The sequence below is a fragment of the Ixodes scapularis genome, unplaced genomic scaffold (genome assembly GCF_016920785.2).
Source record: "Ixodes scapularis isolate PalLabHiFi unplaced genomic scaffold, ASM1692078v2 PGA_scaffold8__174_contigs__length_109621045, whole genome shotgun sequence".
NCBI classification, from domain to species: Eukaryota; Metazoa; Arthropoda; class Arachnida; order Ixodida; family Ixodidae; genus Ixodes; species Ixodes scapularis.
Window position 1 is genome coordinate 32,631,139 of NW_024609883.1, and position 19,950 is coordinate 32,651,088.

Sequence of the window (19,950 nt, forward strand, 5' to 3'; positions counted from 1 at the left end):
GCGAGCCTAAAATAAATGCGGTCATTTTATGACTTCGAAAATAGTTTATTCGCTCGCAGAAGTAATTGTCTTTTACAGTTCTTTTCGGAAAGTTTTCCCCTTTTCCTTCTAATGACGTCCCCAGCCAAACTAAACAGACGTTCCACCGTGGCGCTGGATGCAAAGGCCGCGTTCAATTTCAGAAACAGGCTGTGCAGGGTCGGGTAAGCGAGTGTCAGCATCTTTGGTGTCCATGACGAAACATGTGAGGCTTGCCCCGGCTAGAGGGTTTTTTATAACAAACTCGCCTTTTTTTATTTTTTCTTCGGCAAGTTGAGTTTGTTATGCCTGGCCCCTCTTTATTCTCACGACGTTCGGAGAGTACGCCGAGCGAGTGCACCTGACCGTCAAGGGATCAAGTCTCGCGCCACGACGATGAGTCATCCGGACGACTGCGCATCTCGTTGCAATGTTAGGGCTACGCAACTGAAAAGAAAAAAGCTTTGATTTTACAGAAAAGTGGTTCCAACAAAACGATCTCCCAACGGTGACTTGCAATCCTCGCCGGCGACTATGGTGTCTTGACGCGTCTGACAAGCCTGACAAGTAAAACGTTTTCAACAAAAAGGAGCTCTCCCTGGTGTGGAAGGTCGGAAGGACGCAAAGGATTACGTGAACAACCATCGGCGCTCGTACAGTTGCAGCTGGAAGCGGGAACGTGCTCCCATGAACGGATTATCCGTGTCTGCGTTTGTGCGCGGGGGAGTCCCGCTTTGCAAGGGACTATGTGCTGACGACGAGGCGACCATGAGAACAGGCGCCCAGCTGCGAGGTCATCCCTGTGGCGCCTGCCGTGAAACCTACCACATGAGTCATAACTCACTAAATTCAGACAACATGAAAACAACGCCTGCGTGCATTACCAGATTAGGTCAATACCCGACCAAGGCTTGTTAAGCATCTATGCCTGCGTTCGTGCGCGCCGGTGTTATGTTTTGGCTGCTCGTCGCAACTTTGGCCCAAGGACGCCTGTGATGCAGTTTCTACGACGTGGGAACGGACTGTGAGAGGGCCCCTAGTTCGGGAATCCCATTTCATCTGCCAGGGTCTTATCTATTTCTGTGCTCAAACTTTTGTGATGAAAAAAAAATTAGCATTAGATTTCGAAAGTAGTTAGTAATTCGAGTAGAAGTTACCTGAAAAACGTAGTTAAATTAAACTACTAATTACCCAAATCGAGTTGTAATTGAAAGTTACCAAGTTACTCTGAAAAGTAGTTAAACTACAGTAGTTTGAGTAGAGTAGTTGAACTACGTCCAAGTCTGGTATATAGACGCTTTCAGCGAGTCAGTTACTCGAGCTGCCACCAGTCGGCGCGCCCTTCGCGCGCTCTCCGGGCCGCCATAGCCGACCTTCAGTTTCTCGCCGTTGCTCCGCGTTGTGTGCTGCACAGGCCCCTACCGGAGCTTCTTTTTCGTGTTCATTTATGTTCCGCGTTGAAATCTTGCACTTTCTTTGGGTCTTTCCGCTATTTAGAACTTTCATTTAATCATTTGATATTTATATTTTGATATAGCTCTTGTATTTTCTTATTTATGGAATGGAATCGGACAGCGAATGGGTCGACGATACTTATGAAGCTTCAATGACCATGTAAGTTCATCCCATTCTTACGTTTTTGTCGCTAATAAAGGGCAGCCAACACTATTGCGACATATGTGAATTGCAACTGACGCAGTAAGGCTATCGCAGTCGTGCTTCTCGCTGCATGTGCGCGCTCGTTTCCGTAAAGCCGACCCGCATGTCAGCAATTTAGCGTGCGACAAAACGAGCGACGGAGATTTTTTTTTTTTTTTTTTACTTACAAATACTGTCGTTTGTTGCATCGCTCGTTTTTTGGGGTTTTTAAAAAACGTCGCTCACCGTCTTGGTCGCTTGCTCCGTCACTTCCATGCGGTTTTCCTCGTCGCGCGACTGACTGAGCGACAGCAAAGCGGGTCGCCGTCGCTTATCTGGTCGCTCGCCAAATCGCTTACATGCGGTTTATACTCAATTAATTTCCATGCACACAGCAGTGAACCATTGGCGCCTCGATATTAAGTATAAACCGCGTGGGAGCGATTCGGCGAGCAACGAGACAAGCGACGGTGACCCCCTTCGCTGTCGCTCGGGCAGTCGCGCGCCGAAGCAAACCGCATGGAAGCGACGGGAGCAAGCGACCAAGACGGTGAGCGACGTTTTCTAAAAACCGAAAAAACCGAGCGATGCAACAGGCGACAGTGAGAAATCTTCGTCGCTGACTCTCGTCGTTGTCGCCGTCGCTCGTCTCGTCGCACGCTAAATAGCTTACATGCGGGTCGGCTTTACGGAAACAAGCGCGCACATGCAGCGAGAAGCACGACTCGATAGCCTTACTGCGTCAGTTGAAATTTTCATATGTCGCAATGTTGTTGACTGCCCTTTATTAGCGAGAAAAACGTTAGAATGGGATGAACTTACATGGTCTCTGAAGCCATAATCGTGTATCGTCGATCGGTTCGCTGTCCGATTCTATTTCATAAATAAGAAAATACGAGAGATATGTTTAAATATAGATGTCAAATGATTAAATGAAAGCCCGAAATATCGAAAAGACCTAAAGAAAACACACGATTTCAACGCGGAACGTAAAAGAACGCGAAAACAAAGCTCCGGTAGGGGCCGGTGCAGCACACAACGCGGAGGAACGGCGAGAAACTGAAGGGCGGCTATGGCGGCAGGGTCACGTGACGCCAAGATGGCGGCGCCCATGAAATGTTGTCTGAAAGGGTCTATACACCCGCACTGGCACCAGTCGTGACGTCTTTTTCAGCCCTTTTTAAAAATATCAAGAGCGCGCGTGCAGAGCTTTGACAGGCACTGAAAATGCGCAAGAGCTGAGATTCCGAAAACTTTTTTTGTGACGTCACGCTCCAGGAAGGAGGGCCTTCAGCGGTACTTTGAAAATAATTTCCTGCAGCCTCCATGCAAAAAAAAGAAAAAAAAGATATTTAAGATTTTGGAGGTTGAATGAAGACAATGGAAGTGTGTTCTCAAACACAAAACTGCCTCAGGTTCCCTTTAAGGACTTCTTAGTGAAAAGTTTCATTGTACTCAGTTCATTGGCTTATTTATAGGATTCTTTTTTAACGCCGGAATAGCCCACGAGAACAGCCTGTATAGTAAACACCCTTAAGATAATTGCCTTCTGGGCGCTGCCATCTTTGTCTACTGGGCTGTGGAACGTGTCTTGAGCATGCGCAGTAGCTCTCTGCTGCGGAGCATCAGACTCCGCTCGTGCGTCCAGAACCCGTGACTCGACAATTTTCGCGTGGGCGATAAGCGCTAGAAAGGCGTGTGCTTTGTCTCTGGAGCGCCATACTTAAGATAATTTGAGATATGCGGTCGGAAACTTTGCAGGCAGAATAAAAACACAATGAACACGTAACGAAATCCAGACAAAGACTACACGGTCTACAATGTTTGTGTGTGTGTGTGCACTCACGTATATAAACTCATTCTTGATTCAGGAGACCATGAAACAAACTCGGGCTCAAATCTTAGTGACTGCGTAGGGCGGAGTGAAGCACGAGAGCATTTGTACATGAGGACCAAGGGGACGCAGAAAACTAAAAATCGATGTGAAAAGAGGAGATAAAAAAAAGAATGATAAGAACGGAATTATTGTTTAGTTTTTGTCAGAAACACTCCAACACTTTCTATACTCCGTTCACCCGTAAGATGAGACTAGAAGCTTCGCCGTCAGTACGAGCTTTCTTCCCTTGCTAACGCAAGTGGGAACGCGCAGGCACGCGCCAAAATACTGCGAAAGCCAGCGAGCTCGCGCTCAAGGCGGAGCTTCAAGGGATACTACAACGAAATTTCGGCGCTCATTTTTTTGTTTATATGTGTTCAAAAGAGCAGTATCACATGGAACATACCAATATCTTGTTCAAAAAGTCTCGAAAAGGAATTTTAAAACGAATTAAACGATTAGCAAAGAGCACCTGGTGGATGTCGCTAACGCCTCGCTTGTAATGCCCGTCTAGGAACCTTGACAGCTAGTGACGGAGGTTGTCTCGTCTCCGGCCACGACGAGAGAAGGGGGGAAGGAGGAACTCCCCTCTTCCCGATAATCCCTTTTGTGTGTCGCAGAAGTCGCTATTGTCCCCCTAGAAGATTATAGAAGATTAACCCGTCACTCAAAATTCGTACAAAAGCAGCCGCTTCGGTGGCTGGAACGACTAGGCCATCTTCTCGACGTCAGCCTCGCCGTAGCTTTGCTCGTCTTGAGATGGCCTACGTCACGATTGCGTTGGATGTCACGTGCTCTAAGCTGGGCCTTCTCCGAGCGCTTGCCAGAGTGGGCCGTTTATAACGAAAAATACAGCCACCAGGACCAAAATACAAACATGCGTTTGCCATTTATGGATATTGTGGATCATATTCAACCTATTTTTGAACACGACGGGAATATTTCAAATTTCGTTGAAGTATCCCTTTAAGCGTGATCGGAGTATAGTGATGGTGCTGGACGCGTCACCGCCTAATGAGGCTCACGGATCGGACTATACGCTTCCCCTGTTGTACAACAACACCTGGAGCACAGCGCGTGCCCTGAGCCACTGCCAGGCCAGGCGAGTGGTTGTGACGAACATTAGTCACTAACACGATGAGAACAATAGGGCGTCTGTCTCTTTCGGATGGCGGACCTATAGCAGGGAATCGTTTGCCTTCCGTCGTGCTTTGCATGAGCAAGCACGCTCGGAGCTCGCGCGGGAGGAGGAACAACTGAAATGCCTCCCCGCCGTTCTTATTCTGTCAGTGTCTAGCGGCGAGCAAGTCGTCTGCTTCTTTGCAGGAGTTGCGATGACCTCAGAACGAAGCCAAGCTTTTATTGGCTGATTAAAAAAAAAAAAAAATTGTGGGTAGACCTCAAGGCATTTAGCATTGAGATCTACCCACTATTCTTTAAGTCGGTCAATAAGAGCTCGGCGTCGTTTTGACGCCACCGAAACTCCTACGCAAGGAGCAGGCGACTTGCTCTTCTTCGTCTGTCTTTGTCTTAGCGCTATTTATAGTTTAGTATGAAAATAAATGTTGGACACATACACCGTTTTGCGCCCTGGGAATATCAGAGGTCCATGATTCCGCCACCCTTTTAAACTCGTTGTACGACCCGTCGGACGTTATTCTTACTTACATCTGTCTTACACATTACATTTAGCGAGTGGGATGAAAAAAAAAAGGGAACGCATGTTTAGGATATTTTTAACACCAAGGCTGAGGGTAAAACCGCATTTAGCGAAAATGATATACTAAAGCCCCTTTTTTAGAGTTCGAGAAATGGCCGAACGGATTCTACAAAGTTTTCGAGCACCGCATCTAGAGGGCTGTCCACAGTAAACACGACTCCTGTTGTGCTAGAAAAAAAAAATCGTATTCGCGCACCATAGGCGAGTATGCAAGGCGGATTAGAGACAGCTGTTTACTGGAGACTGGCGCTCCAGAAGCGCATGACGATAAATGGCAGCAATCACTCCTCCCAATTCGAACAGGAAGAACATCGAGGCTGCGTCGAATTTAGCCACCCCTACTAGGCAAAACTTGTCCGCGTCAAGTCTATTTGATTTTTGCGGGGTCAGATTTAGTCCCTTTGAAAAGTATTTGATGTGGCAGAGAAATGGCGCTGGAACGAGACAAGGAAGTAATTAAAAAAAAAAGATGAAGAGCGAAAGAACGGACGCTTGTCGCACATATAGTGTGAAGAAAAAAAAAAGAACAGAAAATATTCGGTATTTTTACGCCCTACATTTTGTGACGTCATGTAATACCTTCAGTTGTGCCGTCTCCAACGCGAACTCTTTCCCTTCAACGGCAGTTTGGCACCTCCCGGGGCTCGAGCGTGCACCCGAAGTCAAAGCACATCAAACGGTAACAAGAACGTGCCGGAGGTAGTGTGTCCAAAAAAGACGACCTGCCGTTCTAATCCTGTCGGTGACAGGAGAGAAGAAACGAATCACGTACTTTTTTTCAGGAAAGACGGAGTCAATCAGTTCAGCCGAGTGGTGCGGATGCGGAGAAACAGTGCCCTGGCTGGCGTCGAAGAGGTGACCGTTTTCGCTGAGCCTTTGGTTGGGAGACCATGAAGCACACTCGCCCGAGTGCTGTGGAGTTTCTGGCGGCCTAGGGATTTTCTGGTGCGGCTTCTGTTTCGGGGGAACCGAGGGCAGATGCGCTTGCGGGGGACTAGGCTGGCTGGGACCGGGCTGTGACGGCGACCGCCCGTGCAACGGGGGTGAGCCTTGGATGGGCGACTGGCTGGTTCGAGGGGCTGGCTGTTGGGGCTGCTGTTGTTCAGGGATCGCCTGCGGCTGACACAGCGGTTGGGGCACAGCGTCTTCGGCGGCTGCAGCCTTTTTGAGGCTTTCCTGGGACCTGGCGTTTTAATGTTTTTGTTGAAAAACCGCATTTTAATTTTTTTTTTTTTTGTGTTTGAGGAAAGAAACTTTAATCGTATCTATTTGGCCTCTAAAATCAAATAGATATTTTTTTTTCTTTTTTTTTTGGTGCACGGAGGTTGCAGGAAATATATTTTCAAAGTACAACGGAAGCCCCTCCCTCCCTGAGCGTGACGTCATATCAGGAACCCTAATTTCGTTAAACACAAGGTTGGAGCCAAAGTTCGGGCACACGCCGATTGGATGCCAACAAAAAAAAAAAAACGCGAAGTCATCACCGTGATAGTCTAATAGGTGCGCTCCGTGAACTTCGGCCCCAACTTGGTGTTTGACGAGTTTAGAGACCCAGGAGTTTTCGGAATCTCCGCTCTTAAGCATCTTCAACACTTATCAAAGCTATGCACGCGCCTTATTGCTCTTCAAAAAAGGTAAGAAAAAGACGTCACGACCGGTGTCACTGCGGGGAATATACCTAAAGCCCCTTTATCCTGGGAAAAGTGGTGCCATCCATTGTTGTGGAAATGCTCGAGACACGTGCCGCGCGCCACTTCTGGCAAGAACATGGCGTCTGAAATCTTGCTCTGTGCTGCGCTGTGCCACTACAGTGTACTAGTACACTGTAGTGCCGCCATAATCTTCCCAAGGGCTGCACGTTGCGCGTGCCTCTTGCATTGACGCACCTTGCGCAAGTATAAAGGCGCTTTAAATATACCTTGCAATCTTGCAATTGCACGCGCTGCCCAAACGAGCGACACGCGCTTAGCGGCCGAAAGATCCTATACCCCGTTTCACCTTATGTTGTACCGCAGGGAAGGCTAGAAGCGCGAGATCATAGCACTGGCAGCTGCCTTGGTGCACGAGAGCTTGTGCCACCGAGATGTGCCCTAGAGCAAGGAGCTCGCGCTTGCAGCCTTTCCTGCGGTACAACACGAGGTGAAACAGAGTATAGTATATGATGCAACGACTGGTCGGATGTTTCTCGTGTTTTCTTGCGTTTAGTTTCATCCTCGAGGAACCTGATATTCAGATTCCCGGGATAAAAATACTCCATAATTCACCTATAATTCTTTTTTTTTTTTTTTTAAGAGCATATTCATCTTCCCTTTAAAGGCTGAAGGCCCATTCACACAGTTGAGATTAACTGCGTTCGAGTCCGTCGCGAGGACGAATCTTGTAGGCCGCTTGCCAATAAGCTTTGAATTGAAAGCCATGCTTCAGACGACACAATGTCCCGGTTGTTGTCTTCTGTATTCCTCGCAATCTTCTTTTATGTGTCTTCTTTCCAGTCTACCGTCATCAACATTATGTCCTGTTCCTTTCATCTTTCTAACAATAAAGCAGTTCTGCTCTGGGTGGGTCGTTACTCTGCCCCAGTTTTGCCACGGTCCCTATCCCTCGGCAGCCCATTGCCACAGGACCCCACACCGGTAACTCTCTGCCGCAACGCAGTCAAACGCACTGAAACGGAACTGTGTACAATGGCCTTAACATACACATTCAATCTTCTTCAAGGCAGAATTCTTATTGAGCTTGTCGGTTTGGGAGAACAGAAGACCCAGACCTTATGGCGCAACACCTTCTTAAATTTATGATTTCCCCTAGTCTATAAAAACAGAGACGAAGGAGTAGAAAAACAAATGGAGATAGTAATAGGGCTTCCTTTCCTTCCTTGATAACCCACGCAGTCTGGAGAGAGGAGGACGCTAGAGGACTGTCTGCCTTGTACCAGACCGGGAACGTACTTTTAAACTTTGTGGCAGAAAAGATAGAAATGCAGCGCAGTGACATGTTCTCATAGATGTTATGGGGAGTATTGCCACAAGCGTCGGCGAGTGAGCGCGTGCGTGGCCGACGGGTTACCGCGCTTGACTTTCGTGCGGAAGCCCAGGGTTCAAAGCCTGGGAGTTACGCGTCTTTTAATTATTCTTCCAGTTTAATCTTCTGGTAAATTTGAGAACCCTGTTCCGAGGTTCGAATGTTCTACGCGCCGAACCTTCTACCCCGATTGTTCCAGAAGCCAGCGCGTGTATATAAGGGGTACCGCGGGACGGTCAGCCTCGCCCCAGCGTTCAATCCTGCTGTTACGCCGACTTTGAAGCCCGCGACGCTCTATTGTTTTCTTCTTTTTCCCTTTTGTTTTGGGCACAAATTCGCCCCATGAAACGTTTTGTTTGCTTCAGTTTTCGTCGCCTCATCAATTGTCATTCGTCACAGTATGACCAACCCTTGTCTCCAGACGTGCTGACCGTAAAATACATGACATTAATTCTACCAGTGTGTGTGCTTTCTTCATTCATTGCAGATATTTCATCAAATATTCAAAAAATTTGGAATACCAGACATTAGTCAGCAACCCCTTTTCATTAAACATGACTAAAATAGCTATCTTAGTTTTAGGCTTAACGCAGACGTGTAATTCTGCGTGATGTCCCCGGAGTAAGCTTTAATTTCTGCAGCCACTGTGTACGGCGCCTTGCTATTCAATGCACAGGTTTCGCCAGTACGTGAACCGCGCTGAGAGCGTGTGATGAAATAAATTTTCATTTTTTTATTGCAGTACTTTCTAACTGGATGGGTTTAGCGTTTAGCGTATAAGATGCGGCAGACTCACCTGCAGCATTTTTGGAAACATGGTGCAAAGCACCCTGATTATGTCTCGACTTGCCTGGTTTCCTGACTGCCCGTGAGGTAGCCCTTCTGAGGCTGAAATCCGCCGCTTTGCTCGTCTGGCTCCGAGTCGGCGGGTTGCATTAGGAGGGACACATCCTGAACGAGTGCCCAGCCGTTCGTGCCCCACGCCGCAGCCACCTCCAGATGGATCACGTCACAACTCCTGCGCACCACGACGTCTGAGCGTCACGTTTGTCTATTTGGCATAAATATAAGTTTTTAGGGATCGCACGCTAAACCAACGAAGGGCATCTCGCACGCCTCAGCGAGAGGCTTGGGGAATGATTTTGATCACCTGGGGATTTTCTGACACGCGACGTTCAGTAGCACGGCCTCTTTGCAATTAAGGCTGGTTCTCACACTTGCTTCTGCTTACGACCGTAGAGACTAAAACCGGATTTTAAGCCTTTTGTGACTGCTTAAGACCAAAGCGGACTGTCGTAAGCACTCACAAAATGTTTAATAACTGGTTTTTAACCTCACTGGTAGTATGGAGACGCAAAGGTGGGAACCAGCGTTTTGCCTCCGTCGAATGGCGGGAGCCTTCAGCCGTGTCACGCTTTTTGTGTGTGATCTGTCCTTGAACGTTTTCATCGGCTAACGCCGCAACTTGATTAGCTACATAAGATAATAAAATGTTATCACACCCTGCGTTTGTTTGCCAGGAATTCTGTCATCTCCACAACTGTTGCGGATCATCTAAGAGAAGATATTCGGGGAATTCGATAACAACGGAACTACGTCCAAGCATCGTGCACAGATGCTTTGGTGCACGTTTGGGCACAGCTCAAGCATTAGTGGTACATCTTGTGATAACTGCTTCGCGCAGCTAATAAGCTATGCGCAAAAACGGTGGTCAAGAAAAGTCGCATCTTCTTAAACGAGTTCACATTATTGAGGGACCTCTCTCAGCAAGTTAATCTTAAAAAGAAAAAGAAGATTATATAGTACTTGATTTAGCTAAATAAGTTATTGGATACCTTCGACGTCCTCGTCCCCAACGCCCAAGTGTATATAGAGCGTCTGACAGCTAAACCAAATGTTTTAATATGGAAGTGTACGCGTTGCCGTACACTTCGTCTCATCCTCCGATGGACAGCAGTCAAAGAAACGGGCCGCCTGGTCCCGTCACGAGACGTTTAGAATTACAACGTGTTATATTTCTATGATGTGCGTATCAGCGCGTTAGTTGCGGAACACGTATATGTAATTCGGAGCGGTATACCACGTGGTTTTTAACTGATTTGTGATTCGACCTGGCTGCCCGTCGCTTTGTCTATTGACTGTGGGTGTATTTCTGTACTCTGTCATTTACACACCCTGCAGACCTCTCAGCATCGGTTCATTTGACTATACTCCTTTTCACGCCAAGTTTGGCCGCAGCTGACGCTACCATCCGATGGTACCGATCAAGCGCCGCCAAAAGTGCATTGTCATGGCGTTCGTCATTTTTGTGCCCTTCATCACCGGCTAATTACCAATCGTGCACAGTGAATGCGACGTGATCTTGGACTTCTTACTGCAATAACGGTTAGTGGGACACTTCGCGGCTTTCGAGCCGACAACCGCGCTAAGTATCGATCGACGCGGGTCATTTTCGGCACTCCGCCAAAACATTTCACATTGACGCCACACCACTTGGCACGACTCTGACGTCCCACTGCGTATCACGTGGTCACCTGTTACCTGTTGTCAGCAGACACCAGGACGTGACTTTGTCACGTCAATAATCCCGTTCCACAATGACGCCACTCGACTTAATGACGTCAGGCGACACCGTGAGTCACGTGACGTCCTGATGTCACGTGACGCTGCGACGTGATGTGGCAATACGTCGTCGGGTGCCACCATGAAGGTACGTAGAAATATAAACATGAGACTGCTGATAATGGAAACAATAAAAAACAAAGCGTTTTCGCTAATCATGTCAGAAAGGTTCTCGGGCAATAAGACGAATAAAGCTACGTAAAGGTGACGAAACCGCGGGCGTGAAATTAGGTGGAGCTGCACGCTTGAAACTTGAGTGCACGACTTTGAGAGTGTTCTTCAGTGACCACGAGGTGGTGTTTCTTCGTGTCCGATAGCATTGCATATAAGACGTTTGGGCAGACACACCAACACGTGCAGTTTCGTCTTTTCCTGGATTTCAAACTCAAGCGCGATTTTGGAAGTGTGCTTCGATTACCACGAGGCAGTCCTAGTTTGTGTCCAGTAAAACTGTTCAACGAGTTCACAAAAAACGTTCTACATTTAACACAAGTCTCTATTGGTTTCAAAACGCTATGGAATTTACGTCCGGTGTGTTACTCGGTTGCATAGGAAACACCCATGCGGACTCTATACGGTGCGCGCTCGCAACTTTACGGTTCATTCACTCCATCTGCTCCGAAATGATACCTTACTGTCGCAGTGTTTCACCTTACGGGTTGGGTAAGTGTTTTTGTTTTTTTTTCAGTTTTTTTTTTCTTTTTTGTGCATGGTTGGTTTAACCAGTGATCGTAAGACACCAAAGATGACGGTCGCCCCACCAACGCTACGAGTCAATAGGGCCAATCAATTCTGCCCCAAAAGCGCCAGGCCACGACGTCTTTGTACATTTCTATGCCTCTGTTACCTCCAACAGATCCAATCAAGAGCAAACAAAATACGTCGCGGAATTCGTTAATTTTTATCTTTGCATACATGGTTTGGTGGCCAGTATAGCTTCTGACCCTGCTAGTATAGTGTTAAGAGAAAACGTAGCATAATGGACGTTTTCGAAAATCGCCTTCTGGGCCCTACCATATCTTCGTCTGCTGGACTGTGTGGAACGTTTTCCGAGCATGCGCCTTAGCTCTGTTGTGTATCGGACGCTGAGCGGGCGTCTACAGCTCGGACTCGGATTTTTTGTTTCTCCCGGGTGATAAGCGCTGGAAAGGTATATATGGGAAGAACCGACGGGGCCGATCAAACAGGTCTGAAACGCAATGTCATGCTGTCGGTCGTCTTTTTGGCGCGTACTAATTACACCTCTTGCTAGTGCAATCAAGAGCGAAGGAACGCGCCCTGTCATTATAGATCACGCTTTACCTGGTTTCTGTGTTTGTGCTCAGCTTGTTTGCTATACAATAGAGTATAGACCTTTCCATCGCTTATCACCCGGGTGAAAAATGCTGAGTCACTGAGCTGTGGGCGCCGTGCGGAGCGTCTGATATTCCGCACAGCAGAGCGTTCCACAGCCAAGCGTTCCACAGCCAAGCGGAGCACCATTTTTGCAGAGCACCTTTTTGCACAAAAGAAAACAAAACATGTTAAGATAATAACAATCAGGCGCAAAAAACAAACAAAAAAACAAACAAACGAGGCGTTTTACATTGTGTATTTGAGATGTCTGTGAGCAGTTGTGAGTGTTTGTTACTCTCAGATAGACGAGATCGTGAACAACCGTATCGTTGGTCCTTGACTTACCGGGGCCAGGCCGTACCGAGGAACAGGAGGCCACGCGCATCTTCTTCTTCGGATCAATGTTGTTGACCTCTTGAAATATCTCGCAGATGTAGCAGTTAGAACATTTTACATTTCGATTTGTAGCAGCAGACTAAGTTCCGGCCGTCTAAATATTTATACAAAAAATTTGGTGACAGTTTTTATGTTGGTTAAGATTCTAAGCGGATTCTAAGCGCCACCTGGAATGGTTTTGTAGAGCCACTAATGGCGAATTCCACGGGGCGTTTTGGAGCGCGCCGAGATCAGTTGACCAGATCCGGAATGGAGCACACGATCCGAACGGGGTCGCGCCGCCTACGGATCCTCAGTGGAACATGGCAACTGCTCCGGGATCGGCGGGTGCCTTCCCGCCATTCAACTGCCCGGGAATCACCTTTCTGCGGCCGTTTCGAAGACGTTTTCGCAATCGCGGCGCTAACACATGTCCGACGCACGAGCGGCAGGAATGGCTCAGGCGCTTCTAACAAAGATTGCCGAAATGCCCGTAGCGCGACAAATACCTTCTCTTCTCCATCCTGGAAAATGAACCGGCTGTCCAGCCAAGAGGTAAGCAAGCGGCCATTACGAATTCTTCTGATGTCGAGACAATCTAGGGGCCCAGCCTGCGACGTGCTTCTTTTTCTGGGGCGAAATGGGCGAGATCAGGCGGGATGCCCGAGATCAGGGGGGCTATGTTGCACGTTTTGGACTCTCAGGAGACTAGGGAGAAGGAAGTGACGTCAACAACGCTCTTTGGATGTTGATTGGTGGAGTCGCTGATGACGCGTTGCGTGGTGCTGGTAAGATACGTTCATTCACACCTACGTCACTCCCTTCTCCCTAGTCTCCTGGGAGTCCAAATCGTGCAACATAGCCCCCCAGGCGAGATGCCCCACGAAAAAAGAAGTCACGTGTGTGCGCCGAGGGCTGACCCGGCTGGCTTCCGGTTGAATCCGCCGAAATCGTGGGAGCGACTTTTCTCGGATCCAGATCGAGATCTGGAGCGGGAGCTAATCCAAAACGACTAGTTAAACACGTCGGTCTCGATCCCGATCGCCCCGTGAAATAGGCTCGCTCCAGAAAAGTCGATCCCAGCGCGCTCCAAAACGACCAGGTGAATTCGCCATAAATTAGCTGCGCTTATCTAGTGGCACTAGGTTTTTGCATTGGACTTGCATTGCATTGGTGGCTTATCTCTTTGTATAGGTCGACCCCAGCAATAAAAGCATACAAAAAGTTAAACCTAGATAAATAAAAAATTGGAGGATGCTTATAAGGGCAACTTTGGTCGAAAATGAAACCACAATAAATGGCTAATGTCGCTTTAGTGGCACGAAAAATGTTCACAGACTAATATTACGTCCACATGAAGCTGCGTACTCCACTAAAACCGATTTCAAAGATGTGACCTGCTGCTTTTTAGCGGGCGCCAAGCAGGTTAGCCTTTATTCAAGGCTAACCATTATGACGTCACGTCGCGGTGGAGCTGCCGTATAGATATTGATATGCGGCTAACGCCTTTGTTTCAGGGGATCCCAGCGGACTGGATCTAGCCACTTTATTTGTTATTTTCTTCTTGGTTCCTCTTCCACCAGTAGTCCTGTCTTCTTTATGTCCAGTCCACCACCGGTATAAGCCGCGAGCCCCTGCCGACGGAGCTGTGGGCGCCGTCGTTGCATCTATCGTTGTCTCTATCATTGCCTTCCTCGTCGATTTCTCGGAAGTCCCACGCCACCGCCATGTCTCCGCCGAACGGCATCTCCGGTACAGCCACCATACCCTCGGCTGCAGGCCCGTGCACTCTAGGATGACGTGCTGTAGCATTTCTTCGGCCCCTTGTGTACCAAGGGTGCATCGCACGTCGGTGTCCGTGTACTTTGCCCGAAGTACGCGCGTTCGCAGCATGCCTCCTCAGGCGTCGAACAGAAGTCTACTGTCCCTGCCGTTTTTCATAAATTCGATTTTCTTCGCTTCCTGTTTCTCCCTGGTGTACAAGGCAAGTGCCGGCTTCTGTCCGGCCTTCTCCACCCACCTTTAAGTCTAGGCCTCGGTGACTCTCGTGCGGATGTTTTCCATATGTTGTTCTGGAGCCGGGAAGAGGAGAGGGCTGCCTATGTGATACCTGAGGGCCAGCTGGCGTGTCTGTCGCACCCACTTAGTCGAGAGGTTCTTGAGGCAGATGTATTTGAAGGCCTCTCTTGCCCACCGCCCTTTCTGTATTTGGCAGAGGCGTCGTTCGAAGCACAGATTGGCCTGGGCCTCTCCGGCATCGAAACTGGACCACTCTATGTCCCCCCGCACTGGATCGTTAGGTGTTCCTCGGCTGGCTCCCAGTGCCGCCCGTCCCACTTCACTCTGCTGCACCTCTAGGCACCACGCGTGCGGGACGACAGGCACAGAACTACATTTCCAAAGGTGAGACCTGGCACTGCCACCATCTTCAACACCGACCATGAGGTCTCGAAACGGTTGTAATTACAGAGGGCTCTGGTGGTTGATATTCCCTCGGACCTCCTGCTCTTAGACTGGAGCCTGGTCTCATAGTCTTCGAGGTAGTTTTGGGCCTCCTGGATGTGGATCCCTAGGCACTTGTATTGTGATACCCACGGTACTTGTTCTTCCTGGATTTTCAGGTCTGTTGTCCCGGTGTCTGCTCGGTCCCCGAAGCCCATCAATGCTGATTTCTTAGCACTGAAACTCAGCCCCATTGCCGCCCCCACTGTGTTTCATTCGCTCATGAAAGCCTGCAGACCCTCCGGGAAGTCTACCATCAGAACAATATCGTCGGCATAGAGCCCAGACATTTTTCCTTTCCCACTGGTTCCCTCCTCCATATATTCCAGGTTGAAGACCTTGGCACAGTCGTGCAATCTCTTTTCAAAGCCCGCAATGTAGAGCATAAACAGTAGTGCCGGCCGTGGGCATCCCTGTCTCAGACCATTGCTGATGGCTACTGGATGAGTCATCTCTTGTTGCTACGGTGCCAGCACAGTCGTTTCCCTGTAGATGCCCTTCAGCAGATTGATCCACTCGCCTCCGAGCCCCAGCTTTGCTAGCCGCCTCCTATAGCTTCTCATGGTCGACTGAGTTGTAGGCCCTGCTGATGTTGAGGAAACAGAGGTACAGTCAAGGCTTCTCCCTCTGGGCGATCTCTACGGCCTGCGTCAGTACGAATATGTTGTCATCAAGGTGTTTCCCGCACCCGAAACCGTTCTGTAGCTCCCCCAGGACCCCTTCTGCTCCTGCCCATGTCTGCAGTCGGCCTCGTATTTCCTGCGTAAACACGCGGTAGAGTACCGATGTGATGGCTATGGGGCGATAGTTGCGTGAACGTTGACTTTTCCTTTGTAGATGAGTCGGAGTCGATGTTCGCCACTTTACCGGCACCCATCCCTCCCTCAGGATCTGGTTGAGGATCTCACGCAACACTGCTCTCATCTCTGGCTCCAGTACTTTCTCCAGTCTCATTGGGATACCGACCATTCCAGTGGCCTGTGGTTCCTCCCATCCTTTTGACTGCTCCCTTTAACTCCGGTTCCGTGATCTCTTTACTGCTCTGTCCTCTGCCTCCCTCTCCTCACTGTCCACCTGTCGATCGTCCCCCGCGAACATGTCCCCGATCCACTTCTCAATGTACCGGTTGGTTTCTCCAAGATTCAGCTCTTCTCCCGTCGTGTCGTCTCTGATTGCCGCATCCTGCCTGGGTTGACCTGTTTTGCCCTGTACATGCCACCAGAACTTCAGTGGGGCCTCACGTCCTGCCTCCAATCAACGTTGGTTGTGCCCAACGTTGGTTGTGCAGCGTACCGCAGCACCACTGTGACGTCAAGTGGCGGCCGCATGGCTAATGATCCGTGTTGCCATCCCTCAAGCAGATAGCATCGGTTTTGCCGTAGACGCCTGAAACCAAAATTTGAGCCCCATGATATTTATAAAACTACACACAGTATGGAAAAAATTATACCTTAGTATTCAGCGAAACTGGCTTAGTTGAAAACAGTCGTAATCTCAAATTTAATATTATTGACCGGAGCTGCCGTTCCAGCTTCGCCTATAATAGAGAGTTTTAGTAGATCGTTCCCATGACTCCGATAACGATACCCGATACTCCGCCACCGCCTTCCTTGCGCATGCATAGTATCGTTATCGGGGCTATTGGAGGTATCGGAACGATCTACTAAAACTCTCTAATAGTGGAACGCGATAGCGTTATCGGGCCCCGTTCGCAACGCATTCTCCTTCGCCGTGCAAGCGTGCCTTGCGTGGACTAGTCAGTAGCGCGTCTGGCTCGCAACGGAAGGGTTGTGAATTCGAACCCCGCCTAAAATTCTTCAGATTTTTTCAAGGCAAATTAATTACTCTATAAAGTGGAATCACTTGAGACATGCGGCGACCTATAATTCGCATTACATGTCATCTTTTAATCACCTCCATTCCACGTGCGACGTTACGTTTCACTTGAGCGTCGTGGGTTGTTTGAAACTCCCGCGCGAGGTCATGTGGCTGTGACCTCATGACCCCATCGACCAATCAGGATTTTCCCGTCATGCCGCCCGGCGCTGGCTTTTCTTCGACACAAGGTCCTTACCGCGATCGCGTTAAAACAATTAAAAGGCTAAGCACTATTGCCGAGGCACCCCTCCCTCATCACAGTATTTGGCCCCAGTTTTACCTGTATAATCTACGTTTCGTGTTATCCACTACTTTTAGTCAATACAACCTAGAAGAGAAGCCTTATTTCTCCCCAAACGTTTTAAAAAAGAAATAAATTAGTCGCTAGTAGACCGATCTCACCAGCCAGTTTGACTACGCAACCGCTGCCGCAATGCATCGAGGGAACTTTAGTCTTTCTGCACGTGCGACAACCTTGCTGGAGTTCTGCGCGTGTAGGGCACGAGACGGTACGAGCCCTCTCGTGCACTGCCGTTTGCCTCCTGTGAACTAAAGTTATAGCGGCATCACGCATGCGCCGAATGCTTATTGAGATCGGTCTGTTGCTTATACAGCAGGAGTTTAGTCTGCCAGAAAGAGCCACATTGTTGTCCAGTGTGGATGAGTAATTTATCCAGTGCAGTACAACCGCTGGCACGGGGTTTTTAACGTCCACCACGCAGTCTTATGCTCCGATCACTCTTAAAGGGGCGATGCAGCGATTCTTGTACTTTGCGCGAATACCGCTTATAACGGATTCCTGGCGTTAATGACTTGTGAAACACCCGTTCGTATTTCACCACACGCAATCTAAGTCGCAGAAAAAATTAAAGAAAAACGAGCAGCGTTCACCTTCTCAACTCGCAGCCAGAACAAGCGGCCACGTGATCTGGAGCCGATTATATGCCGCCAATGTTGATCATGGCCACGCGCTGGGGTTGGCAAGGCACAGGACACGCGCTGAGTTCCAGACATTGTTATGTTTCGGCTATGGTCGTCTCTGCAGCAATTGGACACGGGCCACTACCCGAATGCTTCTCGAGCTATCGATTATCACGAGCCCAAGTCGAGTGTTCACGCAGTGCTCGGATCCAATCTATGAGCCGCATTCAAATATCGTCACTCGGCGGTACTCCGACCGCCGAGCTACGTCATCAAGTTTTGTGAAGGAGAGATTGAATGAAAACGCTCGCCTTGGTCCTTGAAATTACACGGCAACAAAAGAGTCTCTCGGCCAGTGGCGTTGCGTGCGAATATCCCTGAGTCTCACTAATGCCAGTAAACTCGTGTAAAATGAAAAACATTCCAATTGAATATCGTTGCACCGCCCCTTTAAGCTGAGACTAGAAGCTCCGCCTTCCGCGTGAGCTTTCTGCATTTGCTAACACAAGTGTGAACGGACAGGCACGCACAACCAGAGCACTGCGGAATCCAGCGAGGTCGCGCCGAAGGCGGAGCTTCTAGTCTGGGCTGAAGGGTGAGCGGAGGCTAGTGATACACGGCGGCGCGCCGGTATTCGCCTCGAGATTCGATCGACACGGCTCATGTGGTAAAAAGCAGAGCTACACTTTGGTTTACACTTACTTGGAGCAAAAAAAAAAAAAAAAATGCCACGCGCGTGGGGCTGAAGCTATGGGGGAGGCCAATGCAGCGCTCACGCACTGGAATCAACTGCTAAGAGCTCGTGGTCTGTGTCGTTAGTGCGGATGTTTTGTCTCCACCCGCATTGTGGACAGATGGAATCAACACGTGCCTCATAGGGAACCATGGATAAACAAAAGCACGCTTACACACGATTTAGTGTGGGTCTCGAGGCCAATAGGAAGGATTCACTGGACGCCATATCTGTGGGGGCTGTTTAGAGCGCGTGCTCAGAACGAGCTCACATCAACAGGCTGCTAAGACCGGCACTTTCGATGGTGCGGAAAGCACGTTGCAAAAGAACTGTGGAAGCTCGCCATGAGCACGCGCTCGGCATTCGCGCACACAGCTATGGCCGCCAGTGAATACTCCCTATACGATGCTCATCCAGATCGAAACGGGCAGGGGTGGACGATTGAACCCGAGGATCGCTGGGGTTTTGCAGCAGCGCGAGCTTTCGCTCCACGTACTCCGAGCTGGTGTGCGCCGCTAGCCCATTCGACCGTAATACTCTACTCCGCGCCTCGCTCATCAGTACGCCTCTTCCCCGCGAGTTTTCCAGAATTTCCACACGTTTGAGGTTCTTTTTTTTTTTTTTTTTTTTGCACTGTAGGCGGCTAGACACGGCCGTGTGCCGGCCGTGGCTAGTTACCTAGTTATCTTTGTCTCCGCTGCTCGTTTCTGGACTTGCTTGGTCATCCCCAATATTGCAGTCTCAAACAGCAGCACTCATGGTGCATCACAAAGCTCCATGAGCTGTCAGAATACTTTAACCCACCGGATGTTGATGCTCCAGAGGTCAACGTACTTGGACACTTAATAGTCATACCTTTGTTCCGGCGACGCGCATAAGTGTCGGTCGAGAATCAGTATGCAGGTGGCCTCGCGGGCCTCGAAGCGTAACTAGTTAATGTCGCCCTGTACACCCGTGTGGTGTTTTGGTGTGCTCCAACCTGCATGCGACCCGCCTCCTGTTCTGTGCGCCCCCGGCAACCGCCACCATTTTCCACAGTGCACGCACAGTCGAGCATTGACGTAATGGGACCATGAAACGATTTTGAAATCAAACTTCATCCAACGCACGTCGTGCAAAGTGTGAAAAGAAACCCTAAAACACAAAAATAGAGAGCGAAAAAAAATTCTCCGCTACAGATCTTTTAAAAGAAAACCGGAATCTTTTACACCTCCTTGCCTTCAAAAGCTATCTGCCTTTTCACTGTGATGTATCCGCGGAGCCGCAGCACGTCAGCCAAATCCACGTCGCCTATTGTATGAGAGTGTATAT